The sequence below is a fragment of the Mobula hypostoma genome, chromosome 2 (genome assembly GCF_963921235.1).
Source record: "Mobula hypostoma chromosome 2, sMobHyp1.1, whole genome shotgun sequence".
In the NCBI taxonomy this organism is placed as follows: Eukaryota; Metazoa; Chordata; class Chondrichthyes; order Myliobatiformes; family Myliobatidae; genus Mobula; species Mobula hypostoma.
The window spans coordinates 60,747,102-60,773,049 of NC_086098.1; the positions used below are offsets into that span (position 1 = coordinate 60,747,102).

Here is a 25,948-nt window from a genome sequence, read left to right on the forward strand (position 1 = left end):
ATATTTGAAAGAAATAGCCCAGAAGATGTAGTGATAATGATGGTGATCATTATGGTGTGTGCATTGTAGGATTACTCAGGGTAACGTACCTACACTGAAGGTTCTGAAGTTGCTGTCAATGGTTGATGGTTTTCAGTAACAATACACTCCAAGAGAAGGCAGTTTTGATAGAGTGCAGGGAGGGAGCATGATGATGCAGAGATTACCCATCACTAACAGTGGGGAATTGACTTCAACAACCTATATCTAACACAGAGAGTTCTTTTTTAATGGATTGGTTGCAAGTGACTAAAGGTATTCATATTTTTTAATTTTCTTTTCAAATTGAGTCTAAGTATTTCAAGCATTTTAATAATTTTTGCTTTTTTATATATTGTTGAATGTTTAATATTTTAAAGTATTTTAATTGTTTAGATATAAATATTCTGAATAAAAGTATATTTCTGACAGCTGGCCAGGACAGGTTTAACCAGATGTTTACTTACAGATGTTTTGGAGGCAATCCTTGCTCTGTAACCACCCACACCTCACCTCAACATGACATCAGTCTTGATGAAGGGTCTCAGTCCAAAATGTCAACTGTTTACTCTTTTCCATAGATGCTGCTTGGCTTGCTGAGTTCCTCCAGCATTTTGTGTGCAATGCTTTGGGTTTCCAACATCTGCAAATTTTCTCTCATTTATGACATCATTTATGCCACAGAAGGCCTTGTGATCATATAAACTATATAATTCTTGATGCATGGTATCTATATGGTTAATTGACCTGGGCTAAAGTTTTGGAAGTCTCTGTGAGCAAAGGATCAGTTCTATGTCTTTGGAAGCATATTAAAAATGTGAAAATTGCAATATAACATCCTCAGTCAGATAATGATGTTTTATTGATACAACATTAGGTTACTTGCTGTGGTTTGTTCAAAATTTGTCCTGAAAACACCAAAAGACATGTTGCAAATATAGTGCCACTTCAGTCAGTTATTCAGTCAGTTTACATCACCAAGCACTATATTTAATTATTTAGCACCATGGGACCAAGCAAAGATTATACCAGTAAAGAATTGGAAGTTCATAATTTAGGCCATGTTTCAAATGACACATGACAGGTGAAATTGTAACAGTGCCTCTTCTGTTATATTGGTTAGAGTTATCATTAAGCAATGCAATAAAAAATTACAGTGCATTATCTTGCAACCTTAATCCAATTATTGTCCTGGGTGGAAAGTGTATATTAGAACTTCACTAAAGGATAATTCTCCTATTAACAAAGTTGAAATGGTAGTTAAAATGAGCTATATTGGATAAGATAACTATATTGAAATAAAAATTATTGAAAGAAATAGCCCAGAAATTTGGTTTGTGAGTATGGGGTAGATGTACTATGGAATTTCTCTGGGTAACATGCCTAAACCCAGAATGTAAGCATTGAGGCTTCCCCAGTAGTGACACAGTCCAATTGAATCACTGAGCTGATGAAAGCTTCCTGGTGATGATCGGCACCACTCAAGGAAAGGATTCCAGGAATCACAACTAGAGACTGCATTAATTTTCAGCACCAGGGGTTAGATTATGGGTGTGGTCTAAGACGAGGATTGATGTCTGGACCAGGAATCAGGTTGGTTCCAGGAAAGGGTCAGGAGTTGATTCTATAGAGGTCATCAATTGTGTTCCAGGGTTGCAGTCAAAATTATGATTGGGGTGAGTGTCAGCAGTGGGGATTCTAGATGAGGAGGTTAGGATTGGGGCTGAGGAGGAGCCTAAACCTGGAGTCAGAGATTTGGGAAGGGTATTAGAGGTTTCACTGAAAGAGGCAGGGAGTTGGCGGTGGGATGGTCATAGGATTAGCAGATTGGTTACCATGAAAAAAGAGGAGTAGGAGAGGTTTACTGGGATGGGGAGATTTCTAGAAATCCAGAATATTCACATCCCACAGTTTTCCAGTTCCTACCATAGGAGATCAATCATAAGTGATGAGTACTTAGACGTGATCTGGACAGTCGCCAGAGAGAAAACATGTTGATGAATTCTGGGAAGCAACAAGATTGGGGTTGTTATATTTCTGCTAGGAATGTGAACTGCTGACATGGATTTATTAGAGAAAATGATGTTCACAGACTCGCATTGCAATGTGAAGAGCATGGTAAATCTCTGTTACAGTTGTTAAAAGTCAAAGATTAGCTATTTGACTTACTCTGTTATTAGTCATTGACAATTATGTTTTTATCTTCAATTATATGGCTCTAATTCCTTAACCTTCACATGAAACTGACTTATGTATATCAGTATTTCAAAGGCTTCTTTATTGTATCAGTGAAAGATAGTTTTTCATTTATTCTTACAGTGGCATTAAGACTGGGCATGTGTATGTGTGGCATGCTTCAGAGAAAGAAAGACGATTGAAGCTCTGATTTCTCAGCTTCCCATCTCTGGTGTTTCTCGCCAGCAGTCTTCGTCAGATGGGGAATAATTAACTGAGATATATCGCTTTAACTTTAAAGAGTTTGTACGTTCTCCGAGTAACCATGTAGGTTTCCTCTGGGTGCTCTGGTTTCCTCCCATGTTCCAAAGACATATGGGTAGGGTTAGTGAATCGTGGGTATTCTATGTTGGCACCTGAAGCATGGTGACACCTGAGGGGCTACCCCCAGCACAACGCCGATGCAAACAGCATGTTTCACTCTATGTTTTGATGTACGTGTGACAACTAAAGCTGATCTTTATCTTTTTAATCAATCCATTAGAATGGCAAAGGCAAACAAGACACAATGACCTCTCCTAACATTTCCTATTTCCCCAATCATTAGCACAGACTACCTCATCTACAAAAATTTTCAGGCTATACAATCAATAATATTTTTGTGGCTCTTTTGTTAAGTACTTTCATGAAGTTAGGGTAACTAAGAAATTGTCAAGAAAAAAATTAGTACTTGGCTAACCTTGAGTTCGCAAAAATACTGCTGGAAATGGGTTTTAAGAGAAATAATTGTTAATCTATAAGACAAAAGCCACTTCTATCCACTGTCAGTGATGCAAACATACATCATTAGGGTTATTGAGAGGAAAATTTATTTTCTTCCATTACTGTTGAAAAGAGTGTGCTTAGGCTTTTACTGAAGAGACTTTTAATCATTATTTTCACTATAAAATACGATTTATGGGGATAAAATCAGATGCCAACATAAAGGATAAGTGCTTCATAATAATGTTACCTCAAAAACACAAGACACAAAAATCAGACATTTGAACATGCAGTGGGGTATTGTCAGTGAACAGAAGCTTGGTGTTTCAAGTGGTGCCATTCTTTGGTTAATCTCAGTTCTAAATACTGACTGTCTTGTTACAATTTTAAGCAAATCTGATTTTCCATTTCAGGTTCGGTTATATATTTGTTTAAAGCTGTCATAGCCTTATTGTACGAAGCTCGTTTAGAACCTGATTCTGCAGTAACAATCACTTTGCTTTAATATGGAGAAAGACAAGGTGCTTCAGAGGAGTGTTAGACCATAGGAGCAGAATTAGTCCATTCAATCCATCAAGTCTGCTCCGCCATTCCATCATGGCTGATCCCAGATCCCATTCAACCCCAAACATTGATTGATGTTATGTATCAGAAGATGAAACAATATTTGGGGGTAACAAAAGTACAATGACCTGGTATTTGTGGTCACTTGTGACCATCCTAGCATGAAGCTGAACAAACATTGAGAAATTTTCCAACAATCTATGTTGTGCGGAGATAATAGAGATACCATAGGCTATTCAACTTAGCACATCACATAAAATAGGGAGAAAGCTACTGTCGATTAAGCTTTACCCAAATTCAGTTGGTATTCTTTTAAAAATATTAAAAGTTCCAAAACCTAACATGCTAATATAAATATTTATAAACCCTGAGAAACTTTAAATACCTAAAGATATATAATTTTAAATTTTGGAAAAAACCTTTTAACTCCTTTAAATGTCTAAATTAACAAGTGTTTGAAATGATTGTTGTATGTCTTGGAAGAATTTAAGAAATATTAATAAGCCACTACTACACTGCTTCACCACTGGGGACAGGTATAAGATGTTCCTGTTTCGAGAGGTCCATACACCATCCTTCTTTTGTGTACACTTAACACAGTCTTCATCTTAAGTTATCAAGCTTTTACCTAGATCTTTCACAGCTATTTGCATCATCCAGAAATCCCACTAATGACACCCACACCAAATCATTATCTTGACTGCAACCCTGGAACTCACAGCTACTAATAGAAATTAAGAGACAGCACTCTTTGCATCTTCTCAAACTAAGCACAGGATATCTGAGTAAGTTTTCTCCTTATGGACAATCAGCCCTATTTGTTTCTCATTTCATGTTGGGTTCAAGTAGAGCACCACTGCAGAATCAAGTTGAATCACTGGAATTCTTTGTTCAAACAGAACTCCCAAAATTGTTGTTAGTTTAATTGAGTAATGAAAGCACACATTGGTAGTTTCACCATCATTATCAGGTGTTTGGACTTAAGAATGTTACCAAACTTATAATGAAATGTAGACACATAAAGCACATGTAAATTATTTCCCTTGTACAGTTACACAATGTCCTGGAACATATATTCTAATTTTGCAACATGGAATTACAACATTAATGCTGTATCAGGTAAAGGTTCAAACTGTTGTTGAAAGCAACAAGATGACTGCCTGGCAACACTATCTGTGTCTATTTACATATGATACTGGTAATACTTTTCTGTTGGGAATAAGGCATAGGATACTCTTGCTTCTGGAGGTCTATGTGCCACCATCTTTCTTTATATGAAAATGTATTTTCCAAAGAACAATTGCCTTTTGAGGTTGTGCTACCAAGTACCAAAAGAATTACCCTGCCATTTTACTAATAAATTTCAGGACTTTTAGCTTTGTTTTTGCCAATAATTGGATAAAAAAATCTGTCAGTGGTAGCTAAGAACTTTCCAGCCTGTTTAGGGAAAACAAAATCAGCTCCCAGCAATATTAAAATGAATGGAAACACTGTGGTACTCCACACATCCAATCCCATGTGAATGTATTCAGTAATAGACTCCTAAAGTTCAGCATGACTATAGTATTACACGAAGGATTAATAACCAGTTGATAACCCTGTTCAAAAATGCAGCAAGACATTTAGGAAAGTAGTCTCAACAGCTGGTCATGGTACCTCATGGTATATTTGTGAAAGTGACCCTGAAGCACAGACCATGACTTATTTGGAATCCTTTGTAGGGATTGTTACTGTTCTGCATATAGAAAAGGAGATCTATGGTCACGGCATGGCTTTTTCTCAGCAACAAGAATTATGAAAGGTGACCTTTAAAACCTAGAGATCTCTTTAAGATTTGGACAGAAGCAAATAAACATTTCACCAAATGATCGTCTAAAATCGATTTTGATTTTTGTTTCTTTTATAGGTTTGAGTGCATGAATGTGTTACTTTTCATAATAGCATTCGTTTTGATTCTCATTGACTAAAGAAGCAATTGAAATAAAAATAAGAGTACTGATTGTTTTACTTGTTCTTTTTTTTCAGGGGTAGGGTGTTGCTGGCAGGATCATCATTCCCTGCCCATTCATAACTGTTCTTGGAGAAGGTGGTAAGTGAGAAGTTTTGCTCAAATGCAGCAGTCTATCTTTTAAAGGTACTCCCACTGTATACATAGCTCGGGAGTTTCAGTGATGTTGAAGGAAAGGCAATATATTTCCAAGACAAAATCATGTCTGGCTTCGAGAGAAACCCACTGGTGGGCATTCCCATGTGCCTGCTTCCCTTTTCCTTCTGGATGGTAGAATTTGTGATCTGTAAGTTGCTGACAAGGTAGCCTGGGCAAGTAATTGCAGCGCACTCTGTAGACTGTATACGCTGTGGCCACTGTATGTCAGTGGGCTGCCTTTTTAGAATGGCATCAAATGTTGTTGAAGCTGTATTTATCCAGGCAGGAGGAGAATATTATATTACATTTACAGGCACAGTATAACATGTGCCATTTAGGCAATGGAAAGATCCTGGGGTGTGCCAAAAATGGGTCACTTGCCGTATTGTACCCAGCCTTTGACCTGTAGTTCTATTTAAGTATTCATGTAACTGGTCGAAGGTGAGCCCGTGCTATTAATATTTTGTCTGTTGATGGTGATGATGCAAGTAAATGTCAAGGTTATATGCCTAGACTCGCTATTGTTGGAAAGGCCATTGCCTTGCAACCTTTTGACATGAGGCCCAGTTCTGGGCATTGTTTAGGTCTTGCTGTATGCAAGCATAGACTGCACAATTTGCAGAGAAGTTGAAATTTCCAATGGAAACAGAAATTAATAGTTTGTAATCATCAGTGGGCAACTCCATATGTGACCTTGTGATGGAAGGAAGCTCACTGTTGAAGTGTTGGTTAGGGCTTGTAGAAGGAACTCCTTCTACTATGCTTGAGATGACCTTTCATGAAGCATTTATAACCCTTCATACAGGGGATAACACCAGCCCTTCGAGTTTACTCCTCTTGATGTTCATTCACCAGATTTTCCAGGCTCCCTGATGTCAATGTCAGTCAATTAACGATTTGATATCAAGGGCAGCTATTCTCACTTCATTTCCAGAATTTAGGTCTTTGGTCCACGTTTGGCCAAGGAGGTAATGAGGTCTAGAGCTTTGTGGTCCTGGTAAAACCCAGACTCTGTACATGTGACAAGGCTATTGGTGAGGAAATGCTCATTGATAGCGATATCATTGACACTTCCAATCGCTTTGCTGATGATTAAGTATGGATCAGAATTCAGAATCAGAATTAAGTTCATTGTAAATGACATAAATCATGAAATTTGTAGTTTTGTGATGGGATATAGATCGGTTGAGGATATGGGTGGTGAAATGGCAGATGGAATTTAATGTGGCTAAGTGTGAAGTGTTGCACCTTGGTAGTTGAAATGCAAAGACATAGTATATTGTTAAGGGCAATACTCTTAAGTGTTGATGAGCAGAGGGATCTTGGGGTTCAAGTTCGTAGCTTCCTGACAATGGCTACGTAAGGTGATATGGTGCTTAAGACGGCATATGGCATGCTGACCTTTATTAGTTGGGGTATTGAGTTCAACAGTCAGGAAGTCATGCTGCAGCTTTATAAAAATCTAGTTGAACTGCACTGGGAGTATTGCATAGAGTTCTGGATGCCCCATTATAGGAAGGATACTGAGGCTCTGGAGAGGGTGCAGCAGAGGTTTACTGGGATGCTGCCTGGATTAGAGTGCATATGCTATAATGACAATTTGGATAAACTTGGGTTGTTTTCTCTGGAACACCGGAGGCTGAGGTAAGATTTGATAGAGGTTTATAAGATTATGAGATGGATAGATAGAGTAAACAGTATATTTTCCCAAAGGCTGAAATGTCTACTACCAGAGGGCACGCATTTAAAGTGAAATGGGGTAACTTCAGCAGAGATGTGAGGGGCAAGTTTCTTTACACAGACAGTGGTGGGTGCCTGGAATGCGATGCCTGGGGTGGTGGCCCAGGCAGAAACAGTAGAGACTATTATGAGACATTTAGATAGGTACATAAATGTGAGGAAAATGGAAGGATATGGACATTGCGTGGGCAGAGGAGATTAGTTTAGTTAACCATTTGATTACTAACTTAGAACAAAGAACATAGAACATAGAAATCTACAGCACATTACAGGCCCTCAGCCCACAATGTTGTGCCGACCATGTAACCGACGCTAGAAACTACCTAGAATTTCCCCAGTGCATAGTGCTCTATTTTTCTAAGCTCCATGTATCTATCTAAGAGGCTCTTGAAAGACCCTATTGTATCCTTAATTGCTTTGACTCAACACTGTTGGCCAAAGGGTCTGTTTTTGTGCTGTTCTATGTTCAGTACAGTGCAGATATAACAAATTATGACAAGTTACAATATAATAAAAAATAAATAAGCAATGCAAGGAAGAATAACGAGGTAGAGTTCATGGATCATTCAGAAATCTGATAGCAGAGGGAAGAAACTGGTCCTAAAATGTTGAGTATGGATTTTCATGCTTCTGTACTTCTTCCCAGGTTGTAGTAATAAGAAAAGGACATGTCATGATTCCAGGGATTAGACCCACGGTGAAGGAATGGCAATATATTTGCTTCATAATGGATGTCGCCTTCTTGATGTGTGTCTTTCGAAGATTTCCTTGAAAGTGGAGGGGCTTGTTCCTATAATGCAGCTAGCTGAGTCCACAACTCTCCAAAGCATCTTATGATTCTGTGCACTGGTGCCTCCACACCAGATGGTGATGCAGCCAGTCAGATGCTTTCCATGGGACATCTATAGAAATTTGTGAGAGTCTTTTGTGATGTACCAAATCTTCTCAAACTCCAAATAACAAAGTATAGCCGTTGGCAGTTACATCAATATGTTGCGCTCAAGATAAATGGTCTGAGATGTTGACCACCAGGAACTTAAAACTGCTCATACTTTCCACCACTGACCTCTCAATGAGGATAGTCGCATGTTCTGACTTCTCCTTCCTGAAGTCTACAATCATTTCTTTGGTTCTTCTGATGTTGATTGAAAGATTGTTATTGTGACACCATTCAACCAACCAATCCGCACCTCTCCTTGTCACCATCTCTGAGATTCTGCCAGGAACAGTGGTGTGATCTACAAATTTATAGATGGAGTTTGATCATGTACATTGATTGTGTGGCATCATCTAGATTGGAATTGTCCTTATTTTTTGTAAACACAACATATCTGAGAAACTTTTCATGTGGTCTGGTAGGTGCCAATGCTGTAACTGTACAGCATCATCTCGGCTAGAGTTGAAGCTCCTTCAAGTGCAGGTTTTTAATATTAAAGCCACAATGTTGTCTGGTCCCATGACCTGTGCTGTGTCAATTTCTCTCAGCTGTTTTGTGATATCACTTTGATTTGAATTCATTGAAGAATAGTTTCAGTTATAATGGGGAGTTTAAGAAGAAGCCTGAAATACCAGCCAGAAGATGGGGAGGTGATTTAGGCTTGAACCATTTATTAATAATAAGTCTTAGATTAGTAGAATCATGGAGCTGATTGTGGACTTCCAGAAGGGTAAGACGAAGGAGCACATACCAATCTTCATAGAGGGATCAGAAGTGGAGAGGGTGAGCAGTTTCAAGTTCCTGGGTGTCAAGATCCCTGAGAATATAACCTGGTCCCAATATATCAATGCAGTTATAAAGAAAGCAAGACAGTGGCTATACTTCATTAGGAGTTTGAAGAGATTTGGCATGTCAACAAATACAGTCAAAAACTTCAATAGATGTACTGTGGTGGAGAGCATGCTGAAAGGCTGCATCACTGTCTGATATTGAGGGGGGGGGATGCTACTGCACAGGACTGAAAGAAGCTGCAGAGGCTTGTAAATTTAGTTGGCTCCATCTTGGGTACTAGCCTACAAAGTACCCAGGACATCTTCAAGGAGTGGTGTCTCAGAAAAGCAGCGTCCCCTATTAAGGACCTCCAGCACCCAGGACATTCCCTTTTCTCACTATTGCCATCAGGTAGGAGGCACACACTCAGTGATTCAAAAACAGCTTCTTCCCCTGTGCCATCTGATTCCTAACCAGACATTGAACCCTTGGACACTATCTCACTTTAAAAAATATATAATTTCTGGTTTTTGCACGATTTTTAATCTATTCAATATACATATACTGTATAAAGTATACTGAATAAGATTTACATATGTATTTAATATTATTATTTTATTTTTATTTCTTCTATATTATGTATTGCGTTGAACTACTGCTACTAAGTTAACAAATTTCACACCACATGCCGGTGATAATAAACCTGATTCTGATTCTGAGTTTATCACATAGAAATGGGCCTTCAGTTGCTGCCTCACAGTGCCAGATATCTGAGTTCAATTCCAAACTCTGGTGCTATCAATGTGGATTTTGCATGTTCTCCCTGTTAGTTCACAAATCCCAAAAACCTGCAGGTCATTATGTTAATTGTCTGTAAATGGACCCTAGTATGTAGATGAGTGGTAAAACCTGAGGGAAGTTGGAAGCTGAGAATGTGGATTAGTGTAGGATTATTTCAAGTGGGTGGTTGGTGGTTGTTGTTGACTTGGTGGGATGAAGGTCCTATTTCCATGCTATATTTCTCTATGACTGTCATGTCCATGCTGATATTTGAGCCCGCCTTCCACTAAAGTCATTGCTCACATTGTACCTGCATCCTTTTGTCGCTTGTCCATTTAAGTGCCTTTCTTAATGCTTCTTAAATGTTGTGACTCTATCTGATTCCACACCTTCCTCTCGTTCCATGTTCCAGATGTCAACCACTTTCTGTGTAAAGTTTTTTTTCCCTTCAAACATCCTTTAAAGCTACTGATTATTTATACTATCTATGGCTCTTATAATTCTACAAACTTCTATCAATCAACCCAGCAGCCTTCTTTGCTCTTGAGGTAAAACCCAAGCCTATCCAATCTCTTCTTCCTAACTAAACTCTTCCAATCCAGAAAACATCCTTGTCAGTCTCCTCTGCACCTTCTTCAGTGTAATCACACCCTTCTGATAGTGTGGTGACCAGAACTGCATACAGTACTACAGGTGTGGTCTGACGAGTGTTTTGTAAGGTTGCAACACAATGCCCTGGCCAATGATGGCAAGCCTTCTTCATCAACCTATCTACCAGGGGACTATTGACTTGAATTTCTCTGTTGTTCGGGATTCCTTATTGCTACCCTGACTTGGCTTCCCAAATGTATCACCTCACATTTGTTGTTATTAGATTCCTTCTGCCAATGCTCTGCCCAATTTTTCATCTGATCTATATCCTGCTATAGCCTAAGACAACTTTTTTCATTGTCCACAATACCATCTGATCCATAAAAGTACTAATCATGCCCTTACATTCACATTCATTACCGGAGGAGAGCCAGTGTTGTCCAGCGTGCAGTGGCAGGGAATATTGCTGTGGACTTGAAGCCTAACACAGCGGGGGGGGGGGGGGAGTTATGATGCTTTCTTGCATACTTGAGAATCTTCCAAATGATGACCTGGTCTGATTGCCTTGTGTGGAGCAAGTGACACCAGTCCATGTGGCCACTGATGTCAGTGAGAATGCAGCTCAGCACTGGCTTATGAAGAGGTGCAATCAATGAAAGAAACATCACTGATTAATTCTCTATAACACTAGCAGTGTGTGCTGAAGCTGGGAGATGCTGTGGGTGAGACATCAATGTAAGTAACAGTGCAGGGAGTTTCATTGCTGTGTCTTTCTAAACCTTGAGTGATATTTTCTCATTTTGTATTGTAAGTGCACATTAAAGGTTTAAAGATAAGGTTTAATGATAAGATAAAGATAAGATAAAAGGAGGAAGGAGAAGAAGGTGGTGCGACGCAGTGCGCGCGGCTGTTCCGAATTGATATCGAAATGTGTTAACTAGGGGGCCGTACACAATCCGGATTTGATGGAGACAGCCATGAGAAGCGCAGAGGAACACCTGGAGAAACTGCTGAAATGCCTGCTTCACTGCCGCTGCTACTGTGCGATCGAGAATCTCCAGAGGGGAAGGCCGCAAATCCTCAGCTTTGCCTATTGTCTGTTGCCGGGGCCGGGGTCGAAGCGCTTGGTAGAGATGGTGCTCGGTGCTCGGTGTCGGAGAGCTGGTCGGAGGCTTGAAGTTTTTGGACAGACTCGGAATCGGACTGTGGTCGGATGCTTCCAGGATGTTGCATCGGCAAGTTTGCGGCGCTGGAGGTTCACCATCTGAGTGAGATGATGGGACTTTCAAGAGTCTTTGAGATTTTTTTCATGCCCATGGTCTGTTCTTATCAAATTATGGTATTGCTTTGCACTGTTGTAACTATATGTTATAATGATGTGTTTTTTGTCAGTTTTTAAGTCGGTTTGTCATGTGTTTCTGTGATATCATTCTGAAAAAACATTGTATCATTTCTTAATGCATGCATTACTAAATGACAATAAAAGAGGACTGCGTGTCTTCATAATCTAATCTAATCTTCCTTTATTTGTCATGTGTACATTGAAACATACAGTAAATGCAGCAATAGCGTCAAACTAAATCAGCAAGAATTATGCTGTGCTGTCCACAAGTAGCCGAATACTTCTGGCAGCAACATTGTGTGCTCACAACTCACAAACCTAACTGTATATGTTTGGAATGTGGCACCCTGAGGAGGCCCACATGGTCACAGGGAGAACGTGCAAACTTGTTATAGGCCGCGCAGGGTATTGAACCCCTGTGTTACAGTTGATGCTGTAAGAGCATTATGCTAACTGCTGTGCTGCCCCATTTTACATTCTTTCAAAAGGCCTACCTTTTGCTGGCAACGGACGAAGCACATGCTGATTACTTTGACATCATTAGGTATGCTAATGACACTGGGTAAATGTAATCTGTACTAGGGTGAATTGCACACAGAAGTAGCCAGACCAATTTATTGGAACGAGAAATAAAATTTAAGTAAGGACCGATACGGAAGGCCAACATTCCCCTTACGAATGCAGCTCTTAATTAAAGACGAGCCATTTATGTGTTGTATCTATTTGGAGATGGTTTCACGTCTATCAATCACTTGTCTAGATTCTTTATTCAGCCCTTTGAGCCATGCCAGCCAGCAGTCCCCGGATTTAATTCTAGCCTAATGGCGGGACAATTTACACTGATCAATTAACCTACCAACTGATACGTCTCTGGACTGTAGGAGGAAACCGGAGCACCCGGAGGAAACAGGGAGAACGTACAAACTCTTTACAGACAGTGGCAGGAATTGAACCTGGGTGGCCTGTACTGTAAAGCGTTGTACTAACCCTTGTGTTTTCAGTAAGCAAATTTATGGCAACCATAAAAGCAGTGAAATGTCTCAAGACATCCCACAGGAACCACGTGAAAAAATATCGGGACAGATTATAGAAATGGCAGTTTTTAAAAGTAAAAGAAGTTTAGGGAAGGAATCTTAGAGCTTAAGGCCATAGAGACTGCCAAAGATAGAACAATTAAAATTGAGCATGTAGGATAGGCTAGAATTAATGGAATGTGGACTCTTTGGAGCACTGTAGGATTGGAAGTGGATACAGAGATATGGAAGGTGAAGGCCAGTAATGCATTTGTAAACAAGAATAATAATGCTTAGATGGAGGCCTTGCTCAGTAGGTAGCCAGTGGAGCTTAGCACACATATTGATTTTGGTTGAACAGAACTTGGTGTGAGAGTTAGGATAGAGACAGATTGGTTTTATCTATGCTAGGAAGACATTGGAATAGTCAAGTTGAAAGATAACACAGCTGTCAATGTCCATATTATCACTTCTATGATTTCACTTATGAAAAAAATGACACTTGCTTCCTTTCTCCCATGATCTATTGTGTGCTTCTTGCAAGATGCCAAAATCTTCTTGATTGACAACTCTTGATTGATTGAAACAGATTAATTGTAATTGAAAAGAAAATACGCTTCTTTTGTTGAACTCAGATGTGTTGTATAGTATCTCTAACCAGGATATAAAAATGGTGACGCTTTATTTCTTGGTATATAATAGTCTAGCTTCAAACTGCTTTTTTCATTAATACATTAAATTTTTTGTAGGGTCTTAATGCACCTACATATTTGTAACAACAATGACATTCCTAGGTTTAAACTGGAAGAAGGAATTGATAAGAATTGATAAATGAGAAGTTTCTATGTCCAGATTCCTAAGGAATCTATTTCATTTATTTTGGCAGCTTTGATATTGAGCCCAGAAAATGATAAACTGACATTTTATTGTATCTGTTAATTTGCAAAAGCACCAAAAGTTACATTTTGTTATAAGTGTAGCACCCTGGTTTGAGACCATGCTTTATTTTATTAATACAATTATCCTGTTGGGTATTTTATTTCCTGGAGATTTTCTCAAAATGTAATGTATTCCTTTAATTATATTAGACAATTGGGTGTTTCATATTTTGCTGCTTAAGATAAAAATTCAGTTGACTAATAAATTGTTGAATTAGCCAATAGGATTTGTCTTGGGAACATTGTAGAGAGAGTGTGGGAAAAGAATGGATAGCCATTTTTTAAAGAGAGTGCAGGATTGAAGAAGCAGAAACAAGGAAAATGGAAACAGACAACGACTGTAGCAGAAGGACATGGTGAAGTGCTCACAGAGCCCATTTGGAAGGACAAATACTGATATCAGAAAATGCTCATGTAGACGATGGTTTCACAGAGAATGTACAAATATAGTAGCATTCAGTTAGTTAGCTAGCCCTCGACATTGGTAAAAGTTCGACACCCTTTCCTTGGATGTTGCGTGGATATTTATTTACGTTTCACTTGGACCAGTTTTTCAGTGCAGAACTGTTTTGGAATTGTGAGTAAACGAAGTGAAGCAAACTGAATGGATTATGCAACCATGAGCTTCAACAACTGAGTTCACACTATAGACTAATATATATCTATATATATATATAATGGGTCATTTGCTTCATTTTGTTTGTTATAGTTTAAAATATTTTGCCAACACAATTTTAATCTAAGTTTATACTGGTGTGAGCTAAATTATTGCTTCCTGGTGAACGGCATATTTGTGTGTCAGTATTTATATAAGTAATAGTCTTATTTTTCCCTTAAAAGAAACATTCAAACTATATGTTTTTGTGTTTACCTGAATCATATCTGTCCTAGACATGTTTATTTACTGGTAATGGGCTTTTCATCGTTTTTCCCCATCTAGTGTAGAGTTATGTTACTGTTAGTTTGCATTCACAGTACTAGCTGACTTACTATGAGCCAACGGTGTGAGGATTACATAAGATTTGTTTATTATGGGGAATTAAGTGAAACTTCACCAATAGCTTCCAGCCATCATGTTTCTTAAACATAAAGCAAACTTTATTCTAATTACAGAATGCAAGAAAGTAGATCATGAAGAGTGAAAACAATTAACAACACAATCAAATGATCTTTCTTCTCCTGAATTGGAAAACTTTCAAGATATACTATATTGCTTTAAACTTACTAAAAATCTTCTTTTTAGATGTTATGTATTCACTTAAGGATGCAAGGTCTGTCACTATGGTCAATATTTATTTCCCACCCCTCATCGCCCATGAACCGAATGATACCATGAGGGATTTCAGAGAACAGCTAAGAACCATCATTTTGCTCAGGGTTTGTAGTCACAACTAGGAGAGCGGATGTAAGGGTGTAATCCACTGTCTGAAGGGATTAAAGAATTAAATGCATTTTTTACACAACCAAGTGTTTTCATGATTGCCATTACCATTGTTAACCTTTTATTTACAGTTCCTTATTTACTTTATTTACCGAAATTAAATTCCCCAGCTGCCATGGTGTGATTCAAGCTCATCTCTTCAGATCAGTAGTCTAGGCCACTGGATAGCCGTTCCCATCCAACATGTTATTCTGCCCCTTGCACCTCAATTTTCTCATTCTGTTGAAATACCAGCAAGTAGAAATTTTATTTTCATGTCTCCCTCCACAGATGCTGCCTGACACCTTTGAGAATTTCCAATATTTTATTTCTTTTATTGTCGATTTTGCTGTTGAATTCAGTTTTGATACTAATTCCTATCCTGTAGTCCTTTATGTCAGACTACTTATATTTTAAATTCATACTTGCATGAATTTCCTTTTCGTATTCAGGAATGCACATGATGCCTATATGGAAAATTATATGATCCTAGGAGATTTGTTGTCCTGGTAGATTTAAGACATTTTTTTAGACAGACATTCAGTTCTAAAGCTCTAAGACAATAGAAAGATCATTTTAAATTTAAGTAGCTTTGCTTTAGAAACATTAACATTACATCTGTAATTGTTGCTAATAAGAGTTCATGTCTACTGATTTTGTTGTCATGACAACAGCACTCTTATAATTGTCGGATCAAAGGTTCCGTGTTAAATCTCAAGAGAAAGTTTAATTTCACAGTTTATGGATTTTATATCACTGTTTCAGAAGGACTCGTATGTATGCAAGAAACGATTTCAAAAGGCAAGCTTTTTAAGGCTTCTTTGTAAAAGACGATAACCATTTCAGCCTACCGGGCAAAAATAAATCAAAATGCGAGGGGTCAGATTGAATCAAATTGTATGAAGTGGCTAGACCTCTATGTTTGTGTTACAGAAACACTGAAGGTGAGTTATTGAGAACCGTTAAAGTAAGATCTTGTTACACCACACTTGAAAGCCTAGCTATCGCTTTCTTATACTTACCTTATTTTATCGTGACATTAAAAGACATCTTTTGGAACACTAGGTCTATACCAGCTCTCAGAGCATTGCCCACAGTCCAACTCCATCAGTCATTTCCATGTAACCTGTTCTCTTATGCAAGCTCCAGCACCACCATAGTTCTCTTTTTAAATTATGCAGACTCAATTTTAATGGGTGAATTTTACTGGTGAATGCTAACCATTCAGACTTAATTAGGGAAATTAAAGTAAAGGAATCCTGAGGAACATTGATTATAATATGAAAGAATTCACCTTGTACTTTGAGAGTGAGAAGCTAAAGTCCGATATATCAGTATTACAGTGAAGTAAAGAGAATTACAGAGGCATGAGAGAGGAGCTGGCCAAAGTTGACTGGAAGGGACGATGCAGGCATGATGGCAGAGCAGCAGTGGCTAGAGTTTCTGGGGGCAATTCAGAAGGCACAGGATAGATACATCCCTAAGAAGAAATATTCCAAAGGGAGGATAAAGTAACTGTGGCTGACAAAGGAAGTCAAAGACAGCATAAAAGCAAGAGAGCATATAATATAACAAAAAACAGTGGGAAGTCAGGGATATGGGAAACTTTTAAAAAACCATAGAAGGCAATTTAAAAAAAAGCAATAAGGACAGAAAAGGTTAAACACAAAGGTAAGCCAGCCAATAATATAAAAGAAGATAAAGTTTTTTCAAATATGTAATAATCAAAATAAAAGACAGGCGAGAGTGGATATCAGACTGCTGGAAAATGACTCTGGAGGAGTAACAATGGGGGAAAATGAAATGGTGAATGAACTTAATAAATATTTTGCATCCATGTTCACTGTGGAAGACACTTCCAGTATACCAGAAATTCAAGAGTGTCAGGGGGCAGAAGTGAGAGCAGTTGCTATTGTCATATTCTCCTGAATGTGCTTGGGAAACTGAAAGATCTGAAGGTAAATAAGTCACCTGGACTAGATAAACCCTACACCTCAGGGTTCTGAAAGAGGTTTATGAAAAGACTGTGGAGGCATTAATAATAATCTTCCAAGAATCATTAGATTCTGGAATGGTTTCGGAGGCCTGGACAATTGCAAATGTCACTCCACTCTTTGGGGAAGGGGGAGGCAGAAGAAAGGAAATTATAAGCCATTTAGCCTGACTTCAGTGGTTGGGAAGTTGTTGGAGTCCATTATTAAGGATGAGGTTTCAGGGTACTTTTAGGCACATGATGAAATAAACCAAAATCAGCATGGTTTCCTTGAGGGAAAATCTTGCCTAACAAAAAATTAGAATATCTTGAGGAAATAAGAGACAAGATATAAAAAGGAGAGTCAGTGGATGTTGTTTATTTGGGTTTTCAGAAGGCCTTTGACAAGGTGCCACACATGAGGTTGCTTATCAAGATAAGAGCCAATGGTATTATAGGAAAGATACAAGCATGTACACAAGATTGGCTGACTGGAAGAAGGCAAAGAGTGAGATTAAAGGGGCCTTTCCTCGTTGTTTGCCAGTCACTAGTGGTGTTCTGCAGGGGTCGGTTTTGGAACCACTTCTTTTCACGTTATATTTCAGTGATTTGGATAATGGAATTGATGGCTTTCTGACCAAGATTGCGAGCGATATGAAGATAAGTGGAGGAGCAGGTTGTGTTGAGAAAGTAAGAAGTCTGCAGAAGGACTTAGATTGGAAGAATTGGCAAAGAAGTGGCAGATGGAATATAGCATAGGGAAGTGGATTGTCATGTACTTTGGTAGAAGGAATAAAGGTGAAGTCTATTTTTTAAATTTGGAGAAAATTCGTAAAGCAGATGTGCAAAGGAAGTTGGGAGTCCTCATGCAGGATTCCCTAAGTCAGTGGTAAGGTAAGCAAATACAAGATTAGCATTAATTTCAAGAGAACAAGGGTATAAGAGCAAGGATGTAATGCTGAGACTTATAAGGCATTGGTCAGACAATACCTGGAGTATTGTGGGCAGTTTTTGGGTTACTTATCTTAGAAAGGATGTGCTGGTATTGGAGGGAGCCAGAGGGGGTTTACGAGAATGATTCCAGGAATGAAAAGGATAATGGATGAGGAGGTTTTGTTGACTTTGGGTCTGTACTTGCTGAAATTTGGAAGAATGAGAGGGAATCTCATTGAAACCTGTCAAATATTGAAAGGCCTAGATAGAGTGGATGTGGATAGCATGTTTCCTATAGTGATGAGTCTAACAACAGAGGGCACAGTGTCAGAATACAGATATGTCCATTTAAAACAGAGATGAGAAGGAAGTTTTTAACCAGAATGTAGTGATTCTGTGGAATTCATTGCCACAGATGGCTGTGGAGGCCAAATAATTGGCATATTTAAAGTAGATGTTGATAAGATCTTGATTGGTCAGGTAATCAAAGATTGCGTGGAGAAGGCAGGAGAATGGGGATGAGAGGGATAATAAATCAGCCATAATGGAATTGCAGAGCAGGTGTGATGAACCAAATAGCCTAATTCTGCTCCTACGTCTTATGGTCTTATGGTCTCACGGTTTCACCATCATGGCTGGTGCTCAAACTTCAAGCAGTAAAGCTCAAACATACATTTACACTGGTGAATCTGCTCACAGACCCTCCACAAGATCCTTGTGTTCACTTCCTGCAATGCAAATGTCTGCTGGCGACAGCACAATCTTCTAAGTGGTGGTGTGCTGGGGCAGTGGCATCGACACGGGAGATGCCAGCATCTCAATAAACTGATTAGAAAGGCTGGCTGTATTATAAGAGTCAAATTGGACATTTTGGAGGCTGTGGTAGAACAAAAGACCCTTCAGAAAATCCTGGCAATTCTGGACAATGTCTCTCACACTCTGCATGCCACCTTGGCTGAACAGAGGAGCACTTTCAGTAATAGACTAAGCCAACTGCGCTGTTCCAAAGAGCACGATATGAGGTCATTCTTACTCACAGCCATTAGGCTCTTTAATGAGTCATCCTACAGCTGGGGAATTGATGACCTCTTCCTGTTATTAACCTCTCTTTACTGGAGCTCTGTTTAGCTCTGTTTACCACATCCTGCTATCGCAGACATCCTGTGTAATTCTATGCAATACTACCATTACTTCTTAACTGGACGGTGTGAATGTGCACTCTTTACTGTATAATATTATGGTAATTATTGCACTACCATCTTATCAGTGTGAACTTGGAAATCTTGTAAACCTTGTAGTCTTATTTTTAAGTTTTTTTTATTCTTTCTTATTTCTTCAATAATATTTATATATCTGTGCACTTGTAATGCTACTGTGATACTGTAATTTCTTTGAAATCAATAAAGTATCCGTTTATTTATCCATATAGGAGTAAGGCAAATTGCTTTGCTTAATTATTTGTGCCTAATATTGTGATTCTAATTATTTTTAATGTATTTTGTTTTTTTTGACACTTTTATACTGTATTTCAGATGTTTTTGAAGTTTTTTGTTTCAAAATAAATTGAGCTTTAATAGTTTATAAGTGCTTCAGAAAGTCAGGGACAACAAGAGCAGAGAAATATCACTTTGCTCTCTGAGCAGTTTGGTGGGAAACACTCATTTTGGTCCACCCTGTAACCTGATTGCTTCATTAGAACCCTTTAGTTCAGGGAAGTAGTAGTCATCACGTTTGGGCATCAGACTCTATGGAAGGCAATAGGAAATCTGACGGGTGAGTGCAAGCAAAATCTAGGCTCTTCAGTTCTGTCAGCACAGTTTTTAATTAGATGGTAAATTTTCCTCTATACTGTGACCTGTGCGTTGTAATTATGTTCTCCCACCAGTAAGAATAGCCAGTTTAGTTGGTTTCCACGTGTCAACCTATATTACTGGAAAATGCTTCAGCAGATAATTTTGCATTCTTATAACACTGAAAAATGAGCACCTTGTCCAAAATGTAATTATCTCAGATATGACTGTTCAAGGACTTCACATCCACGGCCTTTCAAAGATGTGCAGTCATCTGAGAGAAGAAAGTCTTCATCTCATTTTAAATGGTTTATCATGAGATATCACCCTTTCTTCTAGATTCCCCCACAGAGGCAAACACTTTCACAACATCCAGTCTATAAAGTCCCATCTAACTCTCATGTTGCAATGAAATCCTTTCTCATTTTGCTAAACTGTAGAAAGTTTGAGACTATTCAGCTCAATCCCTCCTCAGAAGGCAACCTAACAGCGATATCACAAACAATGTACAAATACCCCCATTATAAAAAAAGTTCCATAAAGCATCATTGTGAAACTATCTGCCACATGAGTAACAGCACATAATATCCAACAGTAAAAATAAAATAGATCACTTAGAAAAGCACCTTGCAATTTCTTTGTTATCTCAATGCGATAGAACAATTTAATTGAACATTTGATTTTTCCATTTTTGCAGTAATGAAGAGGATGGTTTGTGGCTAAATGAAATAGTGTGATAGTCTGAGCAGTATTTTAATGTTCAAGATGTTGCAATTAGCTGAATAGATAATGAAAGTAATCATTATAAAATACGGGAGAGAAAAATATATTGGCCACATTTTTAAATGATTATAATAGAACTTCTTCCCTGATACAATAAGCCTGCTGGTTTGGAAATGGATACAGCCTGTCTCTGTTTACCCTATCCAAATCTGTTATGAATTTGAATAATTCCGTTGCATATCTTGTCAACCTCTTATGTAAGAAGGCAATTCTGCCAAACCTTTGATATCTTAACATAAATGAGTAATTATGTGTGAAGTTTCTAAGAAACTGCTTTTGCATGATATGTTCATTTGCCTTAAGGTTGTCAAACAAAAATCAAGATATAAATCTTGAATTACAGTTACAGTGGTCTATCCACAATAATTGCATTGGATGAATGACATTCCTAGAAATTTCAACAGAATTGAAATTACCAATTACTTGATTGTCATATATTTCCCAATGGCCTTTTGCTTTAAAAGTTATACAACTCCTCTTCATATGGCGTGAGAAGCTTATTTAATTTTATTCATGTTTATCATGAGTGGTTGTCTCCAGCATCTATTGTCAGGTTAAACCTGAACCTGTCTGAGGAAGGCTAGTCAAGACTCAGGGTGTTTTAAGAAGTTTGTTTAAACTGTGATATTATCACACGTAGGCTGTTATCAATACAAACGCAATGGATAATGTGACATAAAATATTGCAAGATATCACTTAGTGGTATAATTTAAAGTGCTACAAACTGTCATTCTCCAACAATACCTCTGTATTCTAAGAATCATCAAGTCTGTAGATGTAGGAAATCTGAACTAAAACAGAAGTTCCTGCAAACACTCAGTGGGTTAGGCAACATCTATGGAAAGAGAAACAGGATTTACTTTTCAGTTCTGCGACCCTTCACTCCGTAACTTACATAGTTTAATCCTTGTCTTGTAATCCTGCCAGGTGCAGCCATACACCAATTGGTTACTTAATTCTACTTGTAGTTCACTTGCAAATTATTATTGTTTTTACTTAGTATATTACTTAATAATTAATTCCACCTAATCATAGACAGAACTCATCCTGGTGACTATTGAGAATTGATATTATTGTTGTGTCAGAATCAGAAGATCAGAATCAGGTTTATTATCACTAGCATGTGATGTGAAATTTGTTAACTTAGCAGCAGTAGTTCAATGCAATACTTAATATAGAAGAGAAAAGAAATATAATAATAATAATAAATGAAATAGATAAATAAGTAAATCTATTACACTATACATATATTGAATAGATTTAAAAAGGTGAGGTAGTGTCCAAGGGTTTAATGTCCATTTAGGAATCGGATGGCAGAGGAAGCGCTGTGTGCCTTCAGGCTTCTGTACCTCTTACCGAATGGTAACAGTGAGAAAAGGGCATGCCCTGGGTACTGCAGGTCCTTGATAATGGATGTTGCCTTTCTGAGACACCTATGTCGATGAACAGCATCCTGACATAGTGTTTGTGTTGTCCAGGTGGTCTAAAGCCATGTGGAGAGCCATTGAGATTGTGTCTGCCATTGACCTATTGTGGCGACAGGCAAATTGCAATGGGTCCAGGTCCTTGCTGAGGCAGGAGTTCAGTCTAGTCATGACCAACCTCTCAAAGCATTTCATCACTGTCAATATGAGGGCTAGCAAGCAATAGTCATTAAGGCAGCTCACATTATTCTTCTTAGGCACTGGTTTAATTGTTGCCTTTTGAAGCAAGTGGGAACTTCTGCCCATAGCAGTGAGAGGTTGAAAATACTCCTTCTAGTTGGTTGGCACAGGTTTTCAGAGCCTTACCAGGTACTCCATCGGGACCTTCGGCCTTGCGAGGATTCAGTCTCTTTAAAGATAGCCTAACATCAGCTTCTGAGACAGAGATCACAGGGTTGTCAGGTGCAGCAAGGATCTTCACAGCTGTAGTTATGTTCTCCCTTTCAAAGTGAACAGTTCCCTTTAAGTTACCCAAAATATTCTATGTCTCCAGAGTCATACAGCACAGAAATAGACTCTTTCGCACAATTGGCCTTGCCAACCAAGATGGCCTTCTAACCAAGATCCATTAGACCATAAGACATAGGAGCAGAATTAGGCTATTCAGCCTATTAAGTCTGCTCTGTCATTCTATCATGGCTGATATATTATCCCCTTCTCCCAGTAACTTTTGAAACACTTATAATCAAAAACCTATCAACAACCACTTTAAATAAACCCTCCACAGCAGCCTGGCAATGAATTTCACAGATTCGCCACACACTGGCTGAAAAAATTCTTCCTCATTACTGTTCTAAAGGGATGTCTCCATATTCACTCTATCTAGGCCTTTCAATATTTAATAGGTTTCAATGAGATCCCCCTTATTCTTCTAAACTCTAACGCGCACAGGCCCAGCACCATCAAATTCTCTTCATATGTTAACCCCTTCATTCCCAGGATTATTCTTGTGAACCTCCTCTGGACCTTATCCAACACCAGCACATCCTTTTGTAGATAAGGGGCTCAAAACTGCTCAAGATGTGCCAAATGTGGTCTGACCAATGCCTTAGAAAGGCTCAGCATGACATCATTGCATTTACATTTGAATCTTCTTGAAATGAATGCTAACACTGTATTTGCCTTCCGTACCACCGACTCAATCTGCAAGTTACTCTTTAGGGAATCTGCAGGAGGACTCCTAGGTCCTGTTGTACCTCTGATTTCTGATTTTTTTTTCCCCATTTAGACATTAGTCTACACCTTTATCCCTTAACAAAAGTGCACAACCATACATTTCCACACACTATATTCCACCTGCCAGTTCATTGCCCTTTCTACTAATCTGTCTAAGTTCTACCAGCTTCTTCACCTAGCTGTATCGTCCACAAACTTGACCACAAAGCCATCAAATCCATTATCGAAATCATTGACATATAACGTGAAAGGAAATGGTCCTGGCACTGACCCCTGTGGAACACCACTAGTCACTGGCAGCCAACCAGAAAAGGCCCCTTTTATTCTCACTCTTTGCCTTCTGCCAGTCAACAAGTCTTCTATCCATCCAAATACTTCTAAACCATTCCAATCTATGTACCCATCTAACTGTCATTTAAATGTTGTTATTTTACCTGCTTCACCCACTTCCTCTGGTAGCTCATTCCAGATACGTATCACCCTCTGTGTAAAAATGTTTCCCTTCAAGTTCAAAATGAATTTATTATCAAAGTATGTACAATATTCTGTATGTCACCATATACAGTAACACAGAGGTGACATAGGATGTGAAGATGTAGAATTGTTAGTTAGATAGTCATAGTCATACTTTATTGATCCCGGGGGAAATTGGTTTTCGTTATAGTTGCACCATAAATAATTAAATAGTAATAAAACCATAAATAGTTAAATAGTAATATGTAGATTACGCCAGGAAATAAGTCCAGGCCCAGCCTATTGGCTCAGGGTGTCTGACCCTCCAAGGGAGGAGTTGTAAAGTTTGATGGCCACAGGCAGGACCTATGACGCTCTGTGTTGCGTCTCGGTGGAATGAGTCTCTGGCTGAATGTACTCCTGTGCCCAACCAGTACATTATATAGTGGATGGGAGACATTGTCCAAGATGGCATGCAACTTGGACAGCATCCTCTTTTCAGACACCACCGTCAGAGAGTCCAGTTCCATCCCCACGACATCACTGGCCTTACGAATGAGTTTGTTGATTCTGTTGGTGTCTGCTACCCTCAGCCTCCTGCCCCAGCACACAACAGCAAACATGATCGCGCTGGCCACCACAGACTCGTAGAACATCCTCAGCTTCGTCCAGCAGATGTTAAAGGACCTCAGTCTCCTCAGGAAATAGAGACGGCTCTGACCCTTCTTGTAGACAGCCTCAGTATTCTTTGACCAGTCCAGTTTATTGTCAATTCATATCCCCAGGTATTTGTAATCCTTCACCATGTCCACACTGACCCCCTGGATGGAAACAGGGGTCACCGGTACCTTAGCTCTCCTCAGGTCTACCACTAGCTCCTTAGTCTTTTTCACATTAAGCTGCAGATAATTCTGCTCACACCATGTGACAAAGTTTCCTACTGTAGCCCTGTACTCAGCCTCATCTCCCTTGCTGATGCATCCAACTATGGCAGAGTCATCCGAAAACTTCTGAAGATGACAAGACTCTGTGCAGTAGTTGAAGTCCGAGGTGTAAATGGTGAAGAGAAAGGGAGACAAGACAGTCCCCATGGAGCCCCAGTGCTGCTGATCACTCTGTCGGACACACAATGTTGCAAGCACACGTACTGTGGTCTGCCTGTCAGATAATCAAGAATCCATGACACCAGGAAAGCATCCACCTGCACTGTTGTCAGCTTCTCCCCCAGCAGAGCAGGGCGGATGGTGTTGAACGCACTGGAGAAGTCAAATACATGACACTGACAGTGCTCGCTGGCTTGTCCAGGTGGGCTTAGACATGGTTCAGCAGGTAGACGATGGCATCCTCAACTCCTAGTCGGGGCCGGTAGGCGAACTGGAGGGGATCTAAGTGTGGCCTGGCCATAGGCCGGAGCAGCTCCAGAACAAGTCTTTCCAGGGTCTTCATGATGTGGGAGGTCTATGCCACCGGTCTGTAGTCATTGAGGCTGCTGGGGCGTGGCGTCTTAGGCACAGGGACGAGGCAGGACGTCTTCGACAGCGCAGGAACCCTCCGGAGCCTCAGGCTCAGGTTGAAGACATGGCGAAGTACTCCACATAGTGAGGGACACAGGCTTTGAGCACCCTGGTACTGATACCATCCGGTCCTGCAGCCTTGCTTGGGTTGAGATGTTTCAGCTGTCTTCTCACCTGTTCAGCTGTGAAGCCCACTGTGGTGGTTTCATGTGGGGAAGGGGTATAGTCATGAGAGCAGGGTGGGGGACTGTGAGGAGGGGTAGGAGGGGAGAGTGGAATGTGTGTTGGTTGGGGGCCGACAACAGATGACTCATGTGGGGGATGGGCAGGGGCCACAATGTCAAATCTGTTAAAGAACAGGTTAAGTTCATTGGCCCTGTCCACACTGCCTTCAGCTTCTCTGTTGCTAGTTTGCCGGAACCCAGTGATGGTCCTCATCCCACTCCAGACCTCTCTCATGTTGTTCTGCTGGAGTTTCCACTCAAGCTTCCTCCTGTACCTGTCTTTAGCCTCCCTGATCCTGGCTTTCAGGTCCCTCTGTATTGCCTCCTCCCTATTTCCATATCTAAACGCCCTCTTTTTAGCATTCAGGATGTCCTTAATGTCCTTTGTTACTCATGGCTTGTTATTTGAATAACAAAGGAC

General features: G+C 39.4%; 1 long non-coding RNA gene across 1 annotated transcript in view; it reads left to right on the plus strand.

The window, feature by feature from the left end:
- LOC134358762 (uncharacterized) overlaps positions 1–25,948 on the plus strand; it is a 159,651-nt gene that overhangs the window by 29,195 nt on the left and 104,508 nt on the right. The window contains exon 2 of the long non-coding RNA XR_010020944.1: positions 5,545–5,608. This is a non-coding gene — a long non-coding RNA (uncharacterized LOC134358762). The remainder of the gene's footprint in view (positions 1–5,544; positions 5,609–25,948) is intronic.